Source organism: Corythoichthys intestinalis, chromosome 2 (assembly GCF_030265065.1).
Source record: "Corythoichthys intestinalis isolate RoL2023-P3 chromosome 2, ASM3026506v1, whole genome shotgun sequence".
Classification (NCBI taxonomy): Eukaryota; Metazoa; Chordata; class Actinopteri; order Syngnathiformes; family Syngnathidae; genus Corythoichthys; species Corythoichthys intestinalis.
The window spans coordinates 23,455,871-23,471,533 of NC_080396.1; positions in this window are offsets into that span (position 1 = coordinate 23,455,871).

The following is a 15,663-nucleotide window of genomic DNA, read 5'->3' on the forward strand; positions in this document are numbered from 1 at the left end:
CTCACAGTACTTTTCTGGATCATACAAATGCTCTCTAGCGAACCGCAGACTGGCCTGGACGTGTACTTTCTTCAGCAAGGGGACACGTCTGGCAGTGCAGGATTTGGTTCCCTGGCGGCGCATTGTGTTACTGATAGTAGCCTTTGTTACTGTGATCCCAGCTCTCTGTAGGTCATTCACTAGGTCCCCCCTTGTGGTTCTGGGATTTTTGCTCACTGTTCTTGTTATCATTTTGACGCCACGGGTGAGATCTTGCATGGAGCTCCAGATCGAGGGAGATTATCAGTGGTCTTGTATGTCTTCCATTTTCTAATAATTGCTCCCACAGTTGATTTCTTTACACCAATCGTTTTACCTATTGCAGATTCAGTCTTCCCAGCCTGGTGTAGGTCTACAATTTTGTCACTGGTGTCCTTCGACAGCTCTTTGGTCTTGGCCATAGTGGAGTTTGGAGTGTGACTGACTGAGGTTGTGGACAGGTGTCTTTTATACCGATAATGAGTTAAAACAGGTGCTATTAATCCAGGTAACGAGTGGAACCTCGTTAGACCTCGTTAGAAGAAGTTAGACCTCTTTGACAGCCAGAAATCTTGCTTGTTTGTAGGTGACCAAATACTTATTTTCCACTCTAATTTGGAAATAAATTCTTTAAAAATCAAACAATGTGAATTTCTTTTTTTATTCCACATTCTGTCTCTCATGGTTGAGGTTTACCCATATTGACAATTACTTGCCTGGCACCGCCAGACTATTCTCCCTGTATTTTTCAAACACTGTGAGAAAAAGTCTGGGACCCAGCCCATTCACGGCCTCTTGAACAAGTACAAAAATCATCCGTCCAATCAGATTCGTTTATTTGCGTGACGTGTTTTTAACGAGTAACGTCACTCTTGTGCGCCGAAAGTCGTCTCTACAACAACATAGATGGCGAACGGGAGAGCTGAGAATATGTTCCAATCCGCGGTAAAACCAGTTTTAAATGACCAAAAACACATCGACACAAGTCATTGACAACACTCAACATGGCTCGCGCTAACCATGTTGAATAAACGTCTCCATTCTCCGCTCACACCAATTACTTGTCGCTTTAACAACGTCACGTCTGCCAGTTGCTGAATGGTCCACTCCGCTTTCTGTTTGCTGTGGCTTGCTCCCCCCTGGGAATTTGATCCGCCGGACGGAGTACCAGCGGTGAGTCTGGTATACCAGGCAAGACAATTACAGGCCTCTCTAATCTTTTCAAGTAGGAGAACTTGCACAATTGGTGGTTGACTATATACTTATTTGCCCCACTGTATATTCAGTCATGTTGCAGTATCACTATGCCCTCTGTTTTTGATTTCTCTCTGCCACCCCCTAAATCCTCTTCAGTCCAGTTGCATTTTCGGAATATACAACAAAATATAAACAACCACATGGGGAGTTCACTGAACTCCTATGTAGCACATTAAAATTGTTTCAGCCTCAGGTGTACCATTTTCCATTTCTAAGCAGCTGAACAGGACACGTGAGGGGGAAAAAAATGGAGTTTGGTTGGAATAATTTGAGAGCCCATGTCTCCACCCGATCACGCCCTTTTTGGATTAAATAGTTGAAAGATCGTGACGCACTTCCAGTGATTTTTAACCTGCCATTGACTGTGATAGACATCAAATCAATTTCAATGGGGATGACTGGCACAAGGTGATAACGTCTCTCTGCCATTTACGATGATGGACGTCCAATCCATTTTGACTGGGGTGTTTGCAGTGATCGTTCGATGTCTGTCAGTAAGTTTTAAAAAAAGACCAAACTTTTATCCAAAATTAGCAATGAAGTAACATATTCAGGATATTAATAATAGGTATTTTGCCAAGTTTTGTCTTAAAAGTATTTTTTTTTTTGTATATTGAGTTGAGATAAATTTAAGAAAAAAAAAAAAAAAACTCTTTCCGTCCACTCCAAGTCATTTTTCTGTGCAAATTCACAGTCAAAGCAGTTTTCACTCAAACAAGTGAAAACCAACCCCTCTAAATAAGGTACAAAGTACAAATGTAGCAAACGCTAGGTTAGGTGCTGTGAAAAAGGAGGTTAAACAATGGCAATGGCATGAAAATGTTCTGCTGAGTGTTAAGAAATAACATTGGCCTTTTCCTTTCTCCCAGCTTCCTTGTTTTAGGTCCGCAAGACTACTTTGGAGGCATATTTCAAATGGTTTCCTTTGACCTCATTCTACCTCCCTGACAAAAGACAGACATGATGTCAATTGTGGCTGGGAACGTGATGAAAAAGGATGCTAACTGGTGAAAGCGGTTAGCCAGGCTGTACTTGAATATGAACTGTGACAGCGAGGCCCAGAGGATGCCAGGCTCAAACCCACACAACAAAGTGGCTGAGCACTTGCGGGGAGGCGGTGCTCAGTGCCCACAGCAGGAACAAATGATGGGAGTCTGTCAGGGAACTCAGCCACGGACACGTTTGATCTCAACTTCCTTCTTCTCTTAGAGATGGGAAGTGGGAGGGAAAATAGCCGCGGGCTCAAGTCCAAGCAGAGGTGGCGATGTGCTAAGATCTCGCTAAAGGCACCCTCGTTTATTGATGACAGAACGTACTTGTTAAAAAAAAAAATCGTCCCCGCCTGATATAAAAGCTTCATCAACACTTTCTCGTCCCTCGGAACGGTTGGGAAATTCTAATTATTATTGTTAGAATATTCACCCTGTTCCTGAAGGGCCGTGCTGTGACTTGTCTGACCCGAATTATTCATCAGCTGACAAAAGTACGTTTTGCTTCACATGGTGTATTAAAAGAATTTTAATGTGAATATTTGGCATGCGAAAAAAAAAACTCAGTGGAAAGAGATCCAGCATTCTTCAAGTCCCTCCTGTCACAATAACCAAGAAAGTACAGTATATACCGAATTTTTCGACTAAGTCGCACCTGCGTTTAAGTCGCACTAACCAAAAAAATACAAAAAGGAAAAAACAATCGTTGTGGATTGGCCATGCGTTCTTACGGCGATGGATAAAACTTAAAAATCACGGGGTTTGTGGGGGGGATCTGAAACTTCCATCCTAGGTGCATGTCCACTGTGAAAGACATAATCTAAAAGAAATTCGTAAATCACAATGTATGATTTTTTTTTACAATTCATTTGTGTAATACAGCTGCAAAGAAGTATTTGAAAACCTGTCTATCATCTAGAATTGTGAGGCTCAAACCTATTAGTTGCCTTTAGAAAGTCCATCTCCACTTATTGTCCTAAATAAGAATGACCTGTTTGAGGTGGTTAGCTGCATAAAAACACCTGTCCACCACATACAATCAGTAAGACTCCAATTTCTAACACGGCCAAAACCAACGAGCTGCCCAAAGACACCAGACACAGAATTTTAGACCTTCACAAGGCCGGTAAGGGTACGGGGCAATTGCCAAGCAGCTTGGTGAAAGAAGATCCACTGTTGGAGCAATTGTTAGAAAATGGGAGACTATAAAACACGACTGTCAAATCCTTTGGACTGGGGCTCTATGCCAAACCTCACTTCGTGGGGTCTCAATGATCCTAAGAAAGAGGAGAAATCAGCCAAGAACTACATGGGGGGAGCTGGTCAATGACCTGAAAGAAGCTGGGACCACGGTTTCCAGGGTTACCGGTGGTAATACACTAAAAAGTCATGGTTTCAAATCATGCATGTCACGGAAGGTCCCCCTGCTTAAACCAGCACATGTCCAGTCTTAAATTCGCCAGTGACCATTTGGATGATCCAGAGGAGTCATGGGAGAAATCCATGTGGTCAGATGAGACCAAAATGGAACTTTTGGGTCTTAATTTCACTTGCTGTGCTTGGAGGAAGAAAAAGAATAAGTACCACCTCTACTGTGAAGAATGGTGGTGGTGTTTTTCTGCACATGGGACTGAACGACTGCACTGTATTAAGGAGAGAATGACCGAGGCGATGTATTGCGAGACTTTGGGGAACAATTCCCTCAGAACATTGAAGATGGGTCGTGACTGCGTCTTCCAATATGACAATGGCCCGAGGCACACAGCCAGGATAACTGAGGAGTGGCTTCAAAAGAAGCAAATAAATGTCCTAGGGGGCTTAGCCAGTGTCCAGAACTAAACCCAATAGAAAAAAAATTGGGGGGAAGCTCAAACTCATTGTTTCTCAGCAACAGTCCAGAAACCTGACAGATCTGTGTGGAGGAGTGGTGCAAAACCCCTGCTGCAGTGTGTGCAAACCTAGTGAAAAATTAATGTTTGACCTCTATAATTGCAAGCAAAGGCCACTGTACCAAATGTTTACAGATATTTTCTCAGGTGTTCAAACACTTTGCAGCAGTATAATGTAAATAAATTGTTAAAAAACAAAAAAGATTTCTTGATTTAAAAAAAAAAAAAAGTTACAGTGAACAAGCACCCACGATGAAAATTTCAGAACCCCCATGATTTCAAAGTGAGAGAATGTAAACAATTGCAGGGTGTTCAAATACTCATTTTCCTCACTGTACGTGGGGCTGTCAAACAAATCTTTGACGCAGGTTGGATCGTAGTTTGGGGCCATATGTCTGTCAACCAGGGCTACCATGAATAATGGACAACTAATCGATTATCAAATGATCTGACAACCAGTGTTGTTAATCTTACTGAAAAAAAAGTAATTAATTATAGTTACAAATTACTTCTCCCAAAAAGTAATTGCGTTAGTAACTCAATTACCTGAATGTAAGAGTAATTAGTTACTTGGCAAAGTAATTGGTGATAATTACTTTTTTTTTTCCCTCAAAAATAAAAAAATAAAATAAAAAACATTGGCCACACGATGGGAAGTTTTTTTGTGAAGGTTTTTGGTACAATTGGCCCGAGCCCAATTCTTTACCTTAATTTACCCTTTACCCTGAATCAACTGTTAAAAGTTGTTAAAATTGCTCCCATTATTGCATTAGTTCCCTTCTCTCTACTTTCGACATATGAAAGTTTTAAAACTGTTTCATCATTTAAAGATAGATTCAAGTCAAAATTTTGCCGATTTAGAAGTATTTTAGATTAAAAGTTACTTAGGTTCGCTAGGAAGGTTCTCTACAACAGAGCCGTCCTACAAAGTCTACTGCTTTAAGATGGCGGCTGTCTACTAACTCATTTAGTGCCATGTCTGTCATTTTGCATCTAGTTATATCTATGTACAGTACATGTGATATCTACCATGTCTACCATATCTACCATAACATGCGGGCGTAGTTGGTAGGCTATCGGCTACAATATGTATTATTGGAGCTACCTAGCATCGCGTTTGCTCGCCGTCACAACTTTCTTGCCTCCTCCCTACTCCTGCTCTGCTCTGTCGTCTCGGTGAGTCCGTCTCCCTCAGACTTTTCGACCAATAAAGTAACGCATAGTAACGCATGCCTTTCCGTCCTCAGTAACAGTAACGGCGTTGCCAAGATGAGAAAAGTAATTAATTAGATTACCCACTACTGAAAAAAATAACGCCGTTAGTAACGCCGTTATATTGTAACGCCGTTATTAACAACACTGTTGACAACCATTTTGATAATCAATTAATGGTGAGCGACATTCTTGACCTAAAATGATAGTAATCCTCTTTTTGAGCTTTTTTTTCTTCCATTTTTAATTAATATTCATTTTTGAATGAAAAAAAAGGCAAAAAATGCAGTAAATGTTAACAATATTGATTTTTCATTTAGGCTATATATTTTTATTTATTTAAAATAAAAGGTTAAAATTATTCTGATATTTTTTCTTTCCTCTGAAGAAAACCACAACTACAATGTGCCTTGTGAAAAATTTGAGTTCGACACCCTTGATTTAGCACTTTTAGGCACAGTGGTCACTCTAGCGGACAGCTAGATCATTATTTCTGATCATATCTATAGTTCTAAAAAACAGAGAAAAGAATCCTGATTTAGGTAATCGTAATTTATGCATGAAAGGGTTAGAGATTTGAAGGCAAAATGCTAACATTGCAGAGCAAGACAGCCCTGCCTGAATGATCACTTAAGTCCGTCTTGACAACCTGAAGTCGTCCAACCGGCTCTTTGCCTTCTGGGGTCTGAGCCAATCAGGGGAAATAGGTGGGAGCTGCAGACGTGACATCACCAGAAAGCGATTACTGTTGAATATAGTGGCGGTGTGCAAAGCGGTTCTTGCAGATAGGTCAATTTCCTAAATTTATGTCAGAAATAAACTAAATAGAATATTTCCCAGAAGGACTTGCTACGGATAAATAGAACAGTCTGTCTGGCGTGTCAGGGTACCAAAATGCAAGAATCTTAAATTAACTCATTGAGGGAATCCAAAATATATGTCAAGTGTTCCTTCTTATGTGTGCCAGTTCAGATGGAAGCACCCTTTTGTTAACATTACAAGATTCACATTTGAATTTAGCCTGACGAGGGTGGCGGTGTGAAAGTGTAAAATTTGATGCTTATTGGAATTAAGATTGCTCAGGTCTTTTGTCATTTTTGCTCTTCTGATGCCTTCACTTTGGCTAGTGTCAATTAAACTCGTAGGAGATGCTATGACCACCTCATGCTAACACGGTCACGCGTCAGCCAAATCGCAATCATGAGCACATTACAAAGGCGTCGGGCTAACGAGGCTGGATGGCGGCAATGCGCTCCAGCCACCCGTGTCAGCGCAGATGATGGATAGCGTCGGGCAAACACAGATGCCTCATTCATTTCTATTAGAGGAATATGGAAATGACCTCACGGGTTCAGCAATTGATCCATTTCACTTGCCGAGTTGATGAGTGCATCAGAACAGTTCTGGATCCAAGTTCCAGCAGTGAAGTGTGAATCAGACATCGAACTGTGATGCAGATGCTCGCGAGTGGTCCAGTTTGAAAGAAAATCAGAACGAGCAGCCTAACGATGTCTGTCAGAGATTATCTAAATCACCTTGCACTCTTTGCATGGTGGCCCCTGAGGGACACATACATTATTAAAGCCGCTCCCTATGTCAGCGCCTACTCAATATTAACGAAGGACCTCGGAATAATGTTCATCCTCGGAAACTGGGGTCAACGCTGAGAGGATAGAAACAGATCTGAAGCACTTTGTATTTGTAAAACATGTTCAACTTCCAGCATCACAACAAGACAACAAGTTTAACAAACAAGCGATTGCTGGCACCTCAGTGTCATGAGCTAAAATCGCATGCATATTCACGATGCGTCGCTATGCTAAATAACATCTGCTTTACAATGGCATGCCATATGTTTGGCTAACTTTGTTGTATTAGCGGCTCATCACAGAGGAAACAAGTACACAGCATGGTTTCAACCCCTAAAGATGCGTGTGAATGCTGAAAAAGATACCTCTGACTTGAATACCCTTTGATGCTAATTAATATGCTAACAAGCTGGTGAGAATGACACTTGGTGGGAATCACTGGGCATCGGTATACACCTAATTCATTTTTATCCACGGAGGGTTCCACTGTGGGTCAGACTTGGTGTCGTGTGTTTTCGGGGGGAAACTTGTCTGCATTTCAGGCTGCAGCTGAGGGAGGTCAGCGCTGCCGCTTTCCTGCTTTGCACCTTTGGGCCTCTCCTCTTGGGGCTGAGAGGATGGAGGTCCTCATTAAAGCCTTCCACGGCTGTGGCCTCTCATCCCCATCAGCCAGTTCACCTTCTGGAGGTTTCAAACCTGCAAAAGGTGTACTGGGGATGACAGCCGTTGTATTCTGATAAGAGTGACAGCCAAACTACACGTTGGGGGAATCTTTTTAGGATTGGGGAAATGAGCATTGGCCTATCTGTTTTTATTTACAATTTCCAGAACAATACAGGGTTCCCATTGGAAACATTATTGCTCAAAGAATTTAGCGGATGATTTTTTTGGTTCACAACGAATGAAACACAGTAGCTTACAGCAAAGTGTGGTAAGAGTACCACCACTGGTACACAGGCTCCCTCTAGGACACAAAGGTCAACAAACTCCAGGCCCGGAGCCCAGATGCGGCCAAACACGTCATCATGTATCAGCTGTGCAAGTAAATCACAGAAATATCTAATATCTGAAATAGCTATTTCTTTTAAACCGTCTGGCAGGACGTCCCAAGTTCTCACTTACTTTGTTCTTCTGGGGACATTAACCAAAATGGCTATTCTTCTGTCATTCGTGGACAGATCAATATAAAATTTGGTAGGTATATTCTAGAGACGTGTACGCATGGATCTAAGTAGCACAAATACATTTTTTTGGTCTCAGGGCTGATTAATTACATTGGTTAACTGCGGATCATTTTGAACTTGTGTGATTCCGTAGACCTCAATGAAATATTGACACAAACAGAATTCAAACAGTATTTACAGATTTTTGTTAAATTGTTATTAAAAAAATAATATATGTACTGTTTTCTGTTTAAAAAAAATGCTGTTCTTCCTATTTTGTTTTTTCTAGATGAATACATCAATAAAAAATCAAATATGTAAAATATGATAAAAGAGAACACTTCCTGCTTTGAAAAAAATAATAAGAAGAAGAACAAAAAATATTGAGAGGTTTAGATCTCTTATTTTTCTTAATAGAATATATATATACTAGTATATACAGGGGGACAAATAAGTATTTAATCAACCACTAATTGTGCAAGTTCTCCCACTTGAAAATATTAGAGAGGCCATTAATTGTCAACATGGGTAATCATCAACCATGAGAGACAGAATGTGGAAGAAAAAAAACAGAAAATCACATTATTTGATTTTTAAAGAATTTATTTGCAAATCATGGTGGAAAATAAGTATTTGGTCAATACCAAAAGTTCATCTCAATACTTTGTTATGTACCCTTTGTTGGCAATAACGGAGGCCAAACGTTTTCTGTAACTCTTCACAAGCTTTTCACACACTGTTGCTGGTATTTTTGCCCATTCCTCCATGCAGATCTCCTCTAGAGCAGTGATGTTTTGGGGCTGTCGTTGATTTTCTGTTTTTTTTTCCCCACATTCTGTCTCTCATGGTTGAGGTTTACCCATGTTGACAATTACAGGCCTCTCTAATATTTTCAAGTGGGAGAACTTGCACAATTAGTTGTTGACTAAATACTTACTGACTCCACTGTATAATATATATTTTTTTTCCGAAGTGGAATAAAGAAACAAATACTTGCTATTAAACAGATCAAACAAGAGCATTTGGAAAAATTTTAGTTAACAATGTCTAAACCAGGGGTGTCCAAACAAGTCCTCTGGGGCAGCTGTGAGTTTAGGTTTTTTTTTTTTTTTCCAACCGATACAGCAGAGTTTCAACAATGAGGTTTCTGCTTAAGCAAGCAGGTTAAAAAGTGTCCTTTGGTGTCGGCTGGAATGAAAACGTATATATAATATATATATATATATATATATATATACATATGTGTGTATAATAGTTAGCCCACCCCTGGTCTAACAGATAAGTTGAAAAAATTTGTTTTTGATTCATTTGATAATGAATGCGTTTTTAGTCGATTGGCTGCCCTAGGTGGCAGACTTATGGCCCTCCAAAGAAAAACCATAACAACAATGTGATTCGCAAGAAAAATGAGTGATACATCCCAGCTGTAATGTTATGTGAGATTGACTTGAATGGACTAAAATGTTCTAACACTTTCAATCCGCTACATTGCATTTATAAAGTACAGCTTATTTGTATTTAACTAAAACCACAAAATACTGTATTAAGTGTTTTAGATTAGAACTGATTATTTTGGAACTCCTGAGTTGACTGAGAGCATTTAAAACAGCCAGTACCTCATCTAATTTGTATGTCATTTTAATTGTGTTGAGACTTTAACGATTTGTTGTCATATGTTATTTTAACTGTGTTGAAATTGCAAGTTTATGTTGACTCTTGGCCAGGACTTTTTCGGCACTCATTTTATCACAGTGATTTTTTTTTTTTTTTTAATCAAAGGTTATTTCATTTTCTATTTATTTAGATTTGATATGTTATTATTTTTATTTATTATTATTTCATTCATTTATAAATGTACGTATATTAAAAAAATAATTACAAAAATAATAAAGTCATAAAAGTTATTTTATTTCTAGATAACTAAAAAATAGTCACTTGCTCTACAAGTATTATTTCTACCCCAAAATCTATGCACAGTCTTAATATTAAAACTGTGGCTTATAAAAAGTGCAAAATAAACTATGGCCGCCTAGCTAGTGGCTAACTCGGAACCTACAGGCAACAATAAGTCCACAATTAATTGCTGTGATCAATCAGCCTTGAGACTTTTTTTTTTCTTTTTTTTTTAAATCGATGTGTATACAGAGAATCACTTGTGCGCCAAGCTCTGCCCCTAGAAAATTGACACCCTGGGCAACGGTCCAACTCGCCATGGTCAGGAACTGCTACCGGTGTTCTGCCAAACTCTCCTAACCCTCAGAAACGTCCTACCAGAGGCAAATTTGTCACCTTAAGTACTACCGTGCACTTTCAGCATGTTTTGTTTAGATGCATACAGGAAGAACGTACAAAAACGCCTTAGGAAAATACTTAAAACATAGTAATATCAAATATGGGTGATTTAAATACACTACAGACTAACGCGGTCAACAGAGCGACACTGCTTCAAAGCTACCACAAGAAAACGCAATGCTTACAAGCTATAAGAGGAAAACACACGGCAAAAGTATTTTGAAGTAATGAAAAAGTAAAAAAAAGACAATAAAAATGAAAATAGTAAGTACTATTAGTGCTTTTAAACCAGTGTTTTTCCACCTGTGTGTATACCATTTTTTGTTTTTTTAATTTATTAGGGTGGCCACTGGCAGTATTTTGAAGGACACTTAGCCTTGTTAACAGCACGCGGATGTCGTAGGGCGGAGTTGTAATACAAAGGAAGGAGTAGGTGCAGAGTGAGTTTTTGCTCATGCTGCGTTCAAGAACTGCTCGGATTTTAAGCCATCAACCACCTTGCTGTCCACGATAATTTGTTGGAATAAAACACAGGGTTAGGATTGACGGGCGTATGGATAAAATGGAAAGGATACTTTTGTGTATATCGACACTTGACAAGCCTAATCTAATGATGTTCAGTAGACGTGCTGGGGTCCACATTGTCGCGGCAAGCAAGGTGGCTGCTGGCTATAATGTCAAGCAGTTCTTGAACGGAAGACAAGCAATTGCCTCACTCGCCCGCACGTGATCCTTGCTCGTGACGCACACGGGAGTCATGGTGGCCAGTCATGGATAAGTTTTTAAAAAGGACAACTTCGAAATTCAAACTGGGCCCTGGACAAAATATGAGTCGTGGTTAAAAAAAAAAAAAATTAAAAAGCGAAGACTGAGAGCTTAAAGCCAAGGCAATACAGTGAAAACTATGCTTCGTTCAGATTTACTTTCACCAGGGATGAGACGAAACTTACTGAGTTGGTATAATTATTGAGAAATTGTATTATAAATTAAATATACTGTAGATTTTGTTTTGATGTTAAAACGTGCCCTGACTTAGAAAAGGTTGAAAAACACTGTTTTAAACTATGTGCACATGCGTCCGCAAGCGCACTGGGCATTGGTAGGACGTCTTGCGGGGTAGAAGGAATTCCAGAACACCGGTCCCACCGGCTGCCAATCAAAAGTGGACATTTATCCAAAAAGCGGTTAGAAAAGGAGGTCATGGAAATTCAGAGTGCAACCACGGAGGAAAAAGAAGCTCAAGTAAGGAGAGGCTAACTGCTGGGAGATGATTGTTACCCCTCGCCACACTACAGCGACATGAGTGTCGCGGCCAGCAGTCGAACTGGGCAAGCCGAGGAAGCTGCGATGAACGGCGACTGTACATGCGTGCACCATGTGCATCGTGAGCCTGTTATTTGAAAGCTTGCATCTTTGCTTTCAGTTTTCCCCATCGCCGTAAGAACACAAGGCCAATCTGCAATGATTGTGTCACAGCGTCACCGTATAAACTGACCCTCAGAGCTAGGTACGTATTCTTTGAGTGGTACTTGCTGTAAAAACTGAACTGGACCCCATTCTGGTTCCTACCAAAGACACGCCTGTTTCACAAAATTAACTGGGGAGTCATCAAGGGCTTGTTGATTATTTCAGTTTTGTTTAGCTTCATGACAAGAACACTGAGATCACAAGAGCATCAAACATTCAGCACCTGACGCAAGGCTGATGTTTTTCAATGTTGAATTGTTCTTTCTCTGCACTTACATTCTGTTCTCAGTGCAGAGCATAGTTTTTCCTTGCAATTAAGAGTCTGGGGGTGGAGGTGCTTTAGACCGCTTCCAGCCTTCTTGTGTTTGGACTTAACAGTCAGTCAATGCTGCGCCCTCCTCTGATGTAAGACTTCAACCAACGTTTCTCTCGCCTGGTCCAACAAAGTGAGCAGAACTGTGTGAGGCGCCCTGGCTGCCACGTTACAGAATATTTATGCTCAGCACAGCTCGAGCCTGTCAGCAGCTAATCATGACAAGGATGATGGATGGTGTTTATTTTCTGATGATGGAACGCAACCCTCGCCTGATGAAAATTGGAAGAAAAAGGACAGATCACGCAGACTCGGTTATTAAATTATCAAACCATCATTTGCATTGATGGCAGCCATGGCTTGCGGGGGGGAGGGGGGGGCACAGGCCAGTCCCCCTTGGACATCACCCGCTGTCCTTGGCCACAGTCACCCTGCATTGTGACTGATAGCTATTGTGAAAGGAACTTTAAGTAGGTTCTTGTAAATGTGAAGGACTAGCAATCAAGAGCTGTACAGAATTGGTGGCATGACGTTTATGAATGTTTTGGCAGAGCTGTTTGCAGCAACAGATGAGTGACCTCAATGAAACTCATCAACCACCTAATTAGATGTGTCAACTCATCTTTGACACGGGCCACATTGTAGTTTTGGTTCCCTTCGGAGGGTCATTTGCAAATTAAGGATGCCACAATTTATCGGCTAATCAACAACTAATCTATGATCAAATAAATTGATTATTTTGACCTAGAAATTATCCAAAGATTTTTTAGTGAGCCTTTTAATTGTAATCGTTCATATTTGTTCCCTTTTTCGTTTTAAAAAAAATAAAATAAAATAAAAAGAGGGGGGAGTGGCAGTGAATATATTTTTTAGATATCATTCAGTGTTTTATCTATATTTTTGATAAAAAATAAAAAGTATAATAAAAAATATTCCATTTTTAATGTATGAAAAAATAATTTATAAACAAATGCTGAAAAAGTTTTTTATTTAATAGACGCTTTTTAAATTAAACCTTTTCTGATATTTTTCCATTTTAAAAAAGGGGAAAACGGTAAATATTCCATTTTTTAAAAATTTTCTTATTTATCACTCAATTTTTTTTCATATTTTCAAATGAAAAAAATGAAAAAGAATGAAAAGAAAGAATTCCCAACTTTTAATTTGTTAAGTATAGAAATTTTTCAAATTGTATTTTAGCGAGAAGTTGATGCACATTTTACACTTGCAGACAAAATTTTAAGTAAAAAGGGAAAAGCACTAGATATTCTTTTTTTACATTTCTAGTTACAAAACAATACAAAACAAAAATGGGGTTAAAAAGTCCCTCAAAATTACTATTACTATATATAATATATATATGGCGGAAAACACAGACAAGACTGAAATAGCAGTTTCTGCTCTTGCACCACTCTTTAAAATAAACTGCTGTATTTTAAGCCAAAAGAACTGTTGTGTTTGATAGAACAATACGTCTATATGCTGCCATCGCAGATTCATGGCGCGTTAAGCCCCCGAACTATTTTTAATTTGTGCTTTTTACCCTGGAAACCCCCGTTTACAGACGTCACGCAACCGCTTTTGTTTCAACCTAGCCATAAAAATAAGATAAGTATTCCTATTTATAATTCGAAATGTCTGTCATTTTTCAACTAAATATTTAGTTTAAAAAAAAAACGACTTTAAAAAAATTATTCATTCACGTATTTTAAACCTTTAAACAAATTACGTCACAATGAAAAAATCAGCGTCTGTAAAAATGCCACGGATATTTACTTCATAACTATCACTTAATTGTATTTTTTTCGTTACTGTTGCATTTTCCTCAATATTTTAGATGATAAATAATTGATCCAAACAGAGAAATTGGAAAAAAAATGTTTAAAAGGGTAAATATATGAAAAATGAAAATCTTGGACCACTCCTCGATGTCTGCGATTTCTGCATCGCGACCCTTGTTATATTACCATGTTTCACCCATAAAATCCCCCCAAAATCCGGCCGTGGCCATTCACAGTTGTGTCTTGACACACGGTGATACATGCTACATGGAGTTTTGGATCCAAAAGAGGTAAGCACGCGATAATATCTCGTTAAAATCAATGGTGTCTGTAATTATGCTCTCGCGTGCTCTCACCTCCAGCTAGGGTTTTGCTCTTTAAAATTTTTTTTTTTTTTAATAAAGTGCCCTCCTGTTCAAAAATGTTCTTCCCCAGAAAAATTAGATTTTAAGCTTTCTAATGATGTATCACACATGCACATAGGACAATTTTGAAATTTGGCCAAATTAGGGGTCTCAGAGCGGAACTTCAAGTCACCTGAGTGTTTTCCGCGATATATATATATAGCTGAAACGAATCCCCGAATAATTTGAGTAACTCGAATTTAAAAATTGATAGAGGAATTTTCTCCTCCTTGAGGAATCGTTTAATTTTGCCAGCTCTAAGCATGCCGCTTTGCCCGGACTACTTTTAATGCGACACAACGAGCTGACGTCACGTGCATACAGGAAAAAGACAGAGGCGGCAGATATATTTGATGTCAACCATGCATGAATATAGAGGTAACAACGAAGAAGCCGATGAAAGCGAAAAGAAAGGCACCAAGAAAATTCTGAAAATGTCAAAAGTGTGAGAGCATTTCAAGCTGCAGAACAAGGCGAACACTGTTACATGTATTCACTTTGAGACAGTGTTTGCCTAACACTGCAGCAGACATGTCCAAAGTCCGGCCCGGGGGCGAAATGCGGCCCGTGGTCAAATTTCATCCGGCCCCCAGCCTCTGTCATAAAATCAATACCGTCTGGCCCGCACACAGACTTAATACATTGGTCAGCAGTACTGTCCAAAAAAGCGCTATATAAGTTTGAGGTATTATTATTATTATTATTACTGCTACCAGCTTACACACTAAATGCTGCTCCTCATTTGCCCACTAAAAGGCGGCAGCGCTCTAAGCAACATTACCCCGTCTGACCCTTTACTCCCAATATTCTAAGATGGCGATAATCAACAACAACAAAAAGAAATTTGACTGCGACGGCCGATGCTTGAAGGATAGGTGGAAATTGGACTATTTCTTCACTAAAATACGCATTAACTGTGTCTGCCTTATTTGCAAAGAGACAGTCGGTGTTTTTAAAGAGTTCAATGTGAGGCGATATTACCAAACAAGACACGCTGACATGTACGACAAGATTACAGGGAAGATACGTAGCGAGAAATTGAAGCAATTTGAAGCTAGTTTAACTTTACAGCAGCAATATTTCACAAATGCCAGAGAGTCGAAATAGAACGCAACAAAGGCTAGTTGCAAGATTGTTGAAATTAATAAAAAATAAAAAAATAACGCAAATGTGACACACAGAATGGCTAATATTTGCCTAAATATATTGTTCTACGTAAATGACGTTAGCCAAGGTCGACCCCCCACAGTTTTGCCACACCAAATCTGGCCCCCTTTGCAAAAAGTTTG